The sequence below is a fragment of the Athene noctua genome, chromosome 1 (assembly GCF_965140245.1).
Source record: "Athene noctua chromosome 1, bAthNoc1.hap1.1, whole genome shotgun sequence".
Classification (NCBI taxonomy): domain Eukaryota; kingdom Metazoa; phylum Chordata; class Aves; order Strigiformes; family Strigidae; genus Athene; species Athene noctua.
In genome coordinates this window covers 98,462,465-98,469,953 of record NC_134037.1, presented here as the reverse complement: position 1 = coordinate 98,469,953, position 7,489 = coordinate 98,462,465, and positions in this window count along the sequence as shown.

The following is a 7,489-nucleotide window of genomic DNA, read 5'->3' as shown; positions in this document are numbered from 1 at the left end:
ATAAGAACCATTCAGTGCATTTGTCCAAGGCTGCCAAGGAAGTTGGTGTCAGGCTGGGGTTAGAACTCATTTAAAGTAACTGTCATAAGTAGATTGCTAGGAGATAGCTTGTGTCTTTTGTGTATGTAATACTTTTGATACCTGTGTGACCAGGGCAGACTAAGACAAGAGTTTCACACAAGAACCCCTTTAATGAAGGAATTAGTTAATTCAGAAAATAGTGCATAGTTATTGTGGGATTTTTTCCCCTCAAGGTCCATTCAAACAGTTTTCAGTAATGTTTTATGTGTGTGTATGTACATAAGTTTCACCCCCAGTACTTAATACTTTGGGCTGTACAGTTTTATTTGTGTAAACTCTTCCTCTGTATAATTGTTTAGCTTCCAGTGTTGATTAAATTTAGGCAGGAAATGTGATATTTATTGCACATTTCATACATAAAACTACAAGTTTAACTTGTTCTTATTTGAACACTTATGAGTTAAGATATTTTATTCCAATTCTGCCAAAGATTAAGGCATATCCAGGTTATTGTAGGACAATGTTTTCTCAAGAAGCTAGGTCAACAGGATTACAGTTGCACTGCAGAACACAGCTATATCTCAAAGCACATTTGCATGTGAAAAATGTTACATTTATAAAATTGGTAAAACTATGAATGCTGAAGAAGGAACAAGTGAAAAAATAAATCAATCATCTGATAGGAGAAAAAATTCAACTATCTATTGAAGATAAAATTTTAATTCAAATTCAGATTATAAGTCAGATTTTGCCACTCTTCTTGATGTAGAACAGTATCTTTTTCTCCAAGTATTGCTCATAGTTTGGTTCAGAGGTGCAAATATTTAAAGGTAGTTAGGGACCTAATTTGCACTGAACTGGTTTCATTGAGAACAGGTTCTCACATCAAGCCATGTAATAAGGTACTGCGTGGTATAAATAAGGTACAAAATGTGTCATATTAGTGATGGTATATTAAAATATGCCACTTGTTCTATCTGATTTACTGTTAACTGCAGGTTTATTTCCAATAAAGCTTCAATAAAAATTCAGCTTGCCACCAGCAGGTAGGTAGCGATACAATAGCAGCTGGTCTTTTTACTATGCATAAGCATCTGGATTGTTTGATCCCAGAGATCTTAAGAAACAGCATTGTGTTAACTTGTTTGTTCTGTATTCCCTTCAAAAGTGGCAAGCAGAACTTCTGAGCTGGGATTTCCAGCTAGTGATAAATAAATTACCTTCACAGGAGGAATGAGGCAGCCTGTTAACTGGTGACTGAGCGTTTTCCATATATCGAAACAGGCTGATAGTGCAGTACTGATTTACTGTAATACATAGATTGCATGGTATATCATTGCATGTTACAGTGTCATTCAGTCCTTTTCCAATCTGTCCTAGGAAATTGGTTTAGGTTAAGGAAAAGGACTAAAAATATTTTTTGAGCGCTAAACAAATACTCTTCTTTGAATCCTGCAGAAGGTCTCATAACATTTCTATGTATTTTAGAGTCCTAAGTTCAGGATATAGAAGCATTCATGTGAAAGAAGGGGGCAGTTCTGGAGAAGTGGCTCTCTGCAGCCACTTATCTGTATTTCACTGTAGTCCACTTAACCAGATTTCTGTAAGTGATTTTTAGGAATGGGCACATAGTTGCCTCACTGTTTTTCGAGTGAGCTATGACTTCCAAAGGACAGCTATCAGGCAGCAGTTCCTGAAGCACTGTGGCATGCTTGTCTTCCCATGCCAGCTTGGAATTTTAGCTTGCACTTTAATTCTGCCAGCCAGGAAGGATAGATGACAGTGTAGAACCATATTACATCAATCATATATTTTTTGGCTGTTCACAGCGAGAATGCTGACTATGGAGACCTGGTTTTTTGGTCAAAACATTTTTTGGGAAGTAACCCGTAGAATCCTTTGAAATGGGACATAATCTTTGGGAGCAAGGAGTAGGGGTCTGGATCCTAAAGGTGTGTGGTCATCCGGCTCTGACTGAAATCTGGGTAACGTCTGAATTTTTTCAGGAATATGTAGTTAAGTTGGTCTTCTGTAAGCTTTGTTGGGATGAGTTGGTTTGTTTTTATTTCTTGTGTTCGGATAAGTAGGTCATTTTGGATTCTAGCTAGTAAAATGTTACAGTGGCATTATGCTGTGAACAGTGAGAGAACACCTTGGCTGTTTTTTGTTGGGTAGCTATGAATTAAATACTTTTAGCAAGAATTTTAGGAGACTGCAAGGTGCTAACGAGAAGTGAGAACAAAGCTGTGAAATAGCTGTTTCTCTTGTACAGATTCTCCAGACATACCACATATGATAATCAGTGTCTGACAATTGTTTTTACTGTTAGTGCTGTCAAACTGTGATTTAGAATCTTTCTGTTTAATTCTTGATCAGCGTGAGAAAATTCTTTCTTGACTTTTGGATCTTCTTGCAAGATCCAAGAATGACACCGATGACTGTCCTGCTGTTTGTCAACATTGAGCAATACCATGCATATGTGTCCACAAAGTGATTTGTTAAATGTTTAACCTTAGTTTAATATTCTAAAATATTTTAAGTCTGAATAAAAGTTCATGGAAGTATCATTCTTAACTTCTGAGAACAGCTCTGAAATGAACTGCTGTTTTTCAGTAAATATTTAAACACGTTTCAGTTATTCAGAAAACCCATATATCACTCACTGTGTAGTCCTCTTTCCTGTAAGAATGATCTGCCTTTTATCTCTAGAATAGAGTTCATGGTGAAAGTCTGACTGAAGAATGTTCCTCCTCTTCATCTTGAGAATTTGATACTTAGCAACCTTTAAGCATTATGACCTTAACACAGCTTAAGTAGCTCCTCACTCAGATTGTTGTTTTTTGAGGATCTCATCCTTCAGCCCCCCAATAACACACAGGTTTTTGTGCAGGAAAGCTGCAGTACTCACCTCAAGGCTGAAGATCCCATCGCTCGTGAGTTGGACTAACAATGAAGCACTGGAACACTGATGTCTCTCTTGTGGAGCTAGCTGCGAATGACTTCACTTAAGTCATGGTATCTGGGTCATTAACAAAATCAGCTTTGGGAGCTGGCTCAAAATATCCCCTAGAATCTCCCAGAAGGAGATGACAGTGATACACTGGGACTGTGTAGCTGTTCCTGACTTTTTAGAGAACTATAATTAAACATCAGGAATTATTTTACTTCTTCAACCGTGGGAACTCCAGCAGGTTTCAGAGCTTCACTAACTGTAAGAGCAATCTGTTTCATAAGCTGCTCTTATAACTAGCAGAAGAAAAGTAGGGTCTGGCTAACCCTGCTATCACTGCCAGTAACATTGAGATGTTCCTACTACACTCCAGGTACATTGCATCAAATTATAACACCAAGTAAGGAAGTGAGCTTTTCTGCTAGAAGCATTTCTTTAATGCTTTGGAAAGCCAGTAAGTGTAGTGCTAATGAGGCGTACTGGGCTGGCAGCTCTGAACCTCATGAGTATTTAAAAAGGTGCTGACTGCTAGTGATTGTACACCACCATATGTAATCTGATTAAAAATTAGACATCCAGGCCTACTTATAATACCTTATATACTAGTTACCATTACTATATTCTTCTTTGTAGAATTCTCTCTCAAAATATTTTGGTGTTTTGTTGTGGGGTTTTTTGTAATACTGAGCTGCTATTGCGGTTTAGATTATGTGACTGTTATGGCAATTCTGGGGTTCATTCAAAGAAGGCATTAGGCACTACCAGCCTTATAAGCATAAACCAGTGAATTACATGCCTCACATTCTGCAGTTCAGCTATGGTTGAACCCATTTGCCCCTCTGCTCCAGCCCAGTATTTGTCAGGCTGTAGTAGCACTAGCATCCATTTACTTTAATCCATGTAGTTTATAAATGTAGTTACAATTTTCTAAGGTCAGCATATGAAAACCTCTGGTTTTTCTGTGAGACATCTATCAGCCAAAAGCAAAGAGATCATATTTTACCCATGTGATCTATTTCCAGTGCATTATCAGCCTTGCTATCACAATTACAAAGCAACCGCCAGTATCACAGTGTGTTCATTGCAGTTCAGGGTACAGTAGGAATATAGTAGAGTCATTGGGAAGGACTCTTATTATTTTTTTATCTCTTTGGTATGTGGACCATTTTTTCGAATGTAGGGAGTATGCTCATTATTTGATAGCCTCAGCCCTTTCAACAGAAAGGAGAGCTCCTCACTTGTGAGAAATCTTTTTTTCTATCCAGAAAGACGCACCAGTCTGAAAGTTAGAGATATCCCTGATTTGCTTACAAAACTAATCTGGCAAACCTAGCAGATGACCAGCAGGGCCATCAGCAGCTGCCAGTAAAATATGTTCGCTTGGTGGTTAGATCTTAACTAACAAGATCACCGAATCTACCCTTCATACAGATCTTAGCTTCCTGCCAAGTACCTCCCCACTGAGAAGTCTGGGCAATAGGAAAACATTTGTAGCATGCCCATAAGGCTATTTCAGTTCAGGGTGAGGTGCCAACTCCTCAATTAAGTGCCTCTCACAGAGAACACCCTCCTGCCAATCTCTTTCTGCTTCTAGATGATGGCAGCTGTTTTGTGTGCAAGCTTTCAAGAATTCTGAATGGGAAATGGAGTCAGAAAAGATAGCATTTCCATGGCATGAAACAGTCCTGCCATGAAAAAGTTGCAAGTAACTATACAAAATATAATAAAATCATATTATGTAAACCCTTATGTAAACCCTAATTTCCTGCCAAAAAATATATTGAGATCACTCTCATAATCTTTGTTACTGGTACAAACAAACCACAGACAATCTATCATTGGCACTGTTCCTGTTGTATGTAAAAGACATTTGCTTCCTGTGAGAAGGGGAAGGTATTGGGATGGAGATGGAGATCCACCTGTGTACCCTGTAGCTGGTCCCTGGAGGTCTCTCCATTTCTTCAGGTTGGGAGACAATGCACAGCTGTCTGCCAGTTTTTTCAAGGCTCAAGGAAGGCACCGTACTACCACAGTATCAAGATTTCAGTCCTAGCTGTGAATCTGTCACTTTGCATGGTTCACCACCAGGCAGTCTCAGGTCTGAAAATGAGACTTGCCTCTTGCACCTTAACTGTAGTATTACACAGATTTGGTTGTCTATATACATCCAGTTACCTTGCAAGCTTCTATAGTGCAACCACTTTCTTCATAAGTGTCTGATGCATACCTGGAAAAAGAAAGGGTTTAGTAGGAGTTATCCTAGAAGAAAAGGTGAAGTCTAAATAGAGTAAGGACTAAGAGGATTTCTGTGCAAGTATATGGAGCTGCCCATGGTCACAGCAGTATAGGTGTAAATCAGAAACTGTAAACACTGAGCTCTTGAGCTGTGGTCTTCAAGCCTCCGTATCTTCCTGTTAATACCAATAGGAAATTCAATACTGCAATCTGAAATTCTGAAAAGGTCATCAATAAGTCAGAAACACAAAGCATGGTAGTTATAGAGGTAAACAGTGCATATGTGGAGGTTCTTGACAGCTGGGATGCTAAGAAGCTGAGAAACTCAGTTTCTGAATAAAAATACCTTTAACATTGTAAAAGATGGAATGCCCAGGAGCAATCATTCAGTTTATGAAGATAACGTGGCATTTTAGATGAAAATTTTGTTTTGACAAGCCTTTTTATTCCTATAGCTAGGAATTTAACCTAATTTCATTCAGCTAATAAAACACTACTTTAGTATTCTGAACGTTTGTATTATACTTGAATTCCAATTTGCACCTCAATGTAGCCTAACACTAATCAGAATCAAAAAGAAATCAACTCTGAAGAAATATCAGCTACCTTTTTTCTAGCATCATAAAACATAAACATTAGAAATCTGAATAAATTTATGCCATGTTAAATAAGTGCTTGTATATGTAGAGAACATGTCTTGCTGATTAGCAAAAAGAAGACTAAATTTAATGTAGAGGCTACATTCTGCTGCAAATGAACACTAGATTACTAATCAATGAGAATCCAACTTCTTTAGGAAGTAGCAAAAACAGGGGAGTAGAAAATGATAAACTGTTCGTCAGGAATTTCCATTTGCCAAATTAAATCATAATTAAAACAGTGATTCAAATTATTAATCCATCTACTTTGAGGCACAGTTTATGCATGTCTGGATCACAAGTAGGATTTTTGGTAAGGAGGTAAGCAGGCAGGTATATCTTTGCATATTCCAAATGATTCAAGCTGCCAAGCATTCCCATGGAGTAAGTACTGATGCTATAAATAGTGAAAGCTTTAGCTAAGCAGCATGTGTATAGACGAAGTGTATTATGGCTGAAGGAAAAAAGGGAAGTTCTGGAGAGAACAAAATAATCTGTTTTATTTAAATGTCATTCTAGTATAAAAACGCAGCAAGAGTTTCATTTGTGGAAGGATCTCAGGATTAAACCAGTGAATGTAAAATTTTGATTAAGTTTGTTTGACTTTGGGTAGAGATACTTCCTTGGTGTTGCTTGCACAGTGTTTACATGAGAAACACTTCTGCTACAGTCATTCACTTCAGTGGGAATTATGAATGCCTAAAGGAGAGCAGCAACTTTACCCCTTAGGCCATCAGCTTTCAGCTATCTAGCTACAGAAATAAATGTAACTCTATTACTTTTGGTGGATATCTCAAGTCACCAGCTCTGGACTGCTTTATGCCACAGATACAACTACTTTCACATTTCATGCTCCTCAAACTGCCTTCTTAAGAAGCTACTGTTTTACATACCCCTTTAAGGATGAGCATTTGCTATTCTGGTTTACCTCGCTGGGCATTTTTTTCCCAGCATTTTTCCCTCCTTTATTCACTTTGCTATTGTCTCATGTTTTATTTCCTTCTATTCAGCACAACATCCAAGACTCTGAAAAAACAGATCTTTTCCATAAAACAGCTGGAGAATAAGTAACTTACAAAAGGAGGGTAGTAAGTGGTGCTTATAAAGGTAGAACCTGTCGATGTCCTTAATGGTCATCATCTCATCATGACGTTCATTAAGACAACATCACTAAGTGTACTTAAAAGGACAGAGATGAGCTTTTACTGGAAAGGAAATATCTGACTTTAGAGCAGAAAACTCTGCTCTAAAGGGATTTATGGTTATAATGCAACAAATGAGCTGTACAGCCCAAAGAGACAAAGAGAAATTTGCCAAATGGGAAATGCAGGTGTACATTCCAACCATTGAAAATGGCTTTACTGAAGAAAGCTGCAGTTAATCTATGGCGTTACTCTGAAGACTCAGTAGTTCTAAAAGGGTGAGGGTTTGCATCCAGACCTGCCCTTTTTCCATCCATTCAAGAAAGTGAGGATGCTGCTCTTGGTTCAAATCTGTGGCTTGGGTGCATTTCCAGTCTTGTACTGTTAACCTTGATCTGAATGTTGCTGAGATTTCACAGAGTCTGAGTTCTGACCAATTTCAGTCCTGGTCACAATGTGATAAATTTCTAGGATTAAGCTTGATTTGTTTAATTATTTTACTG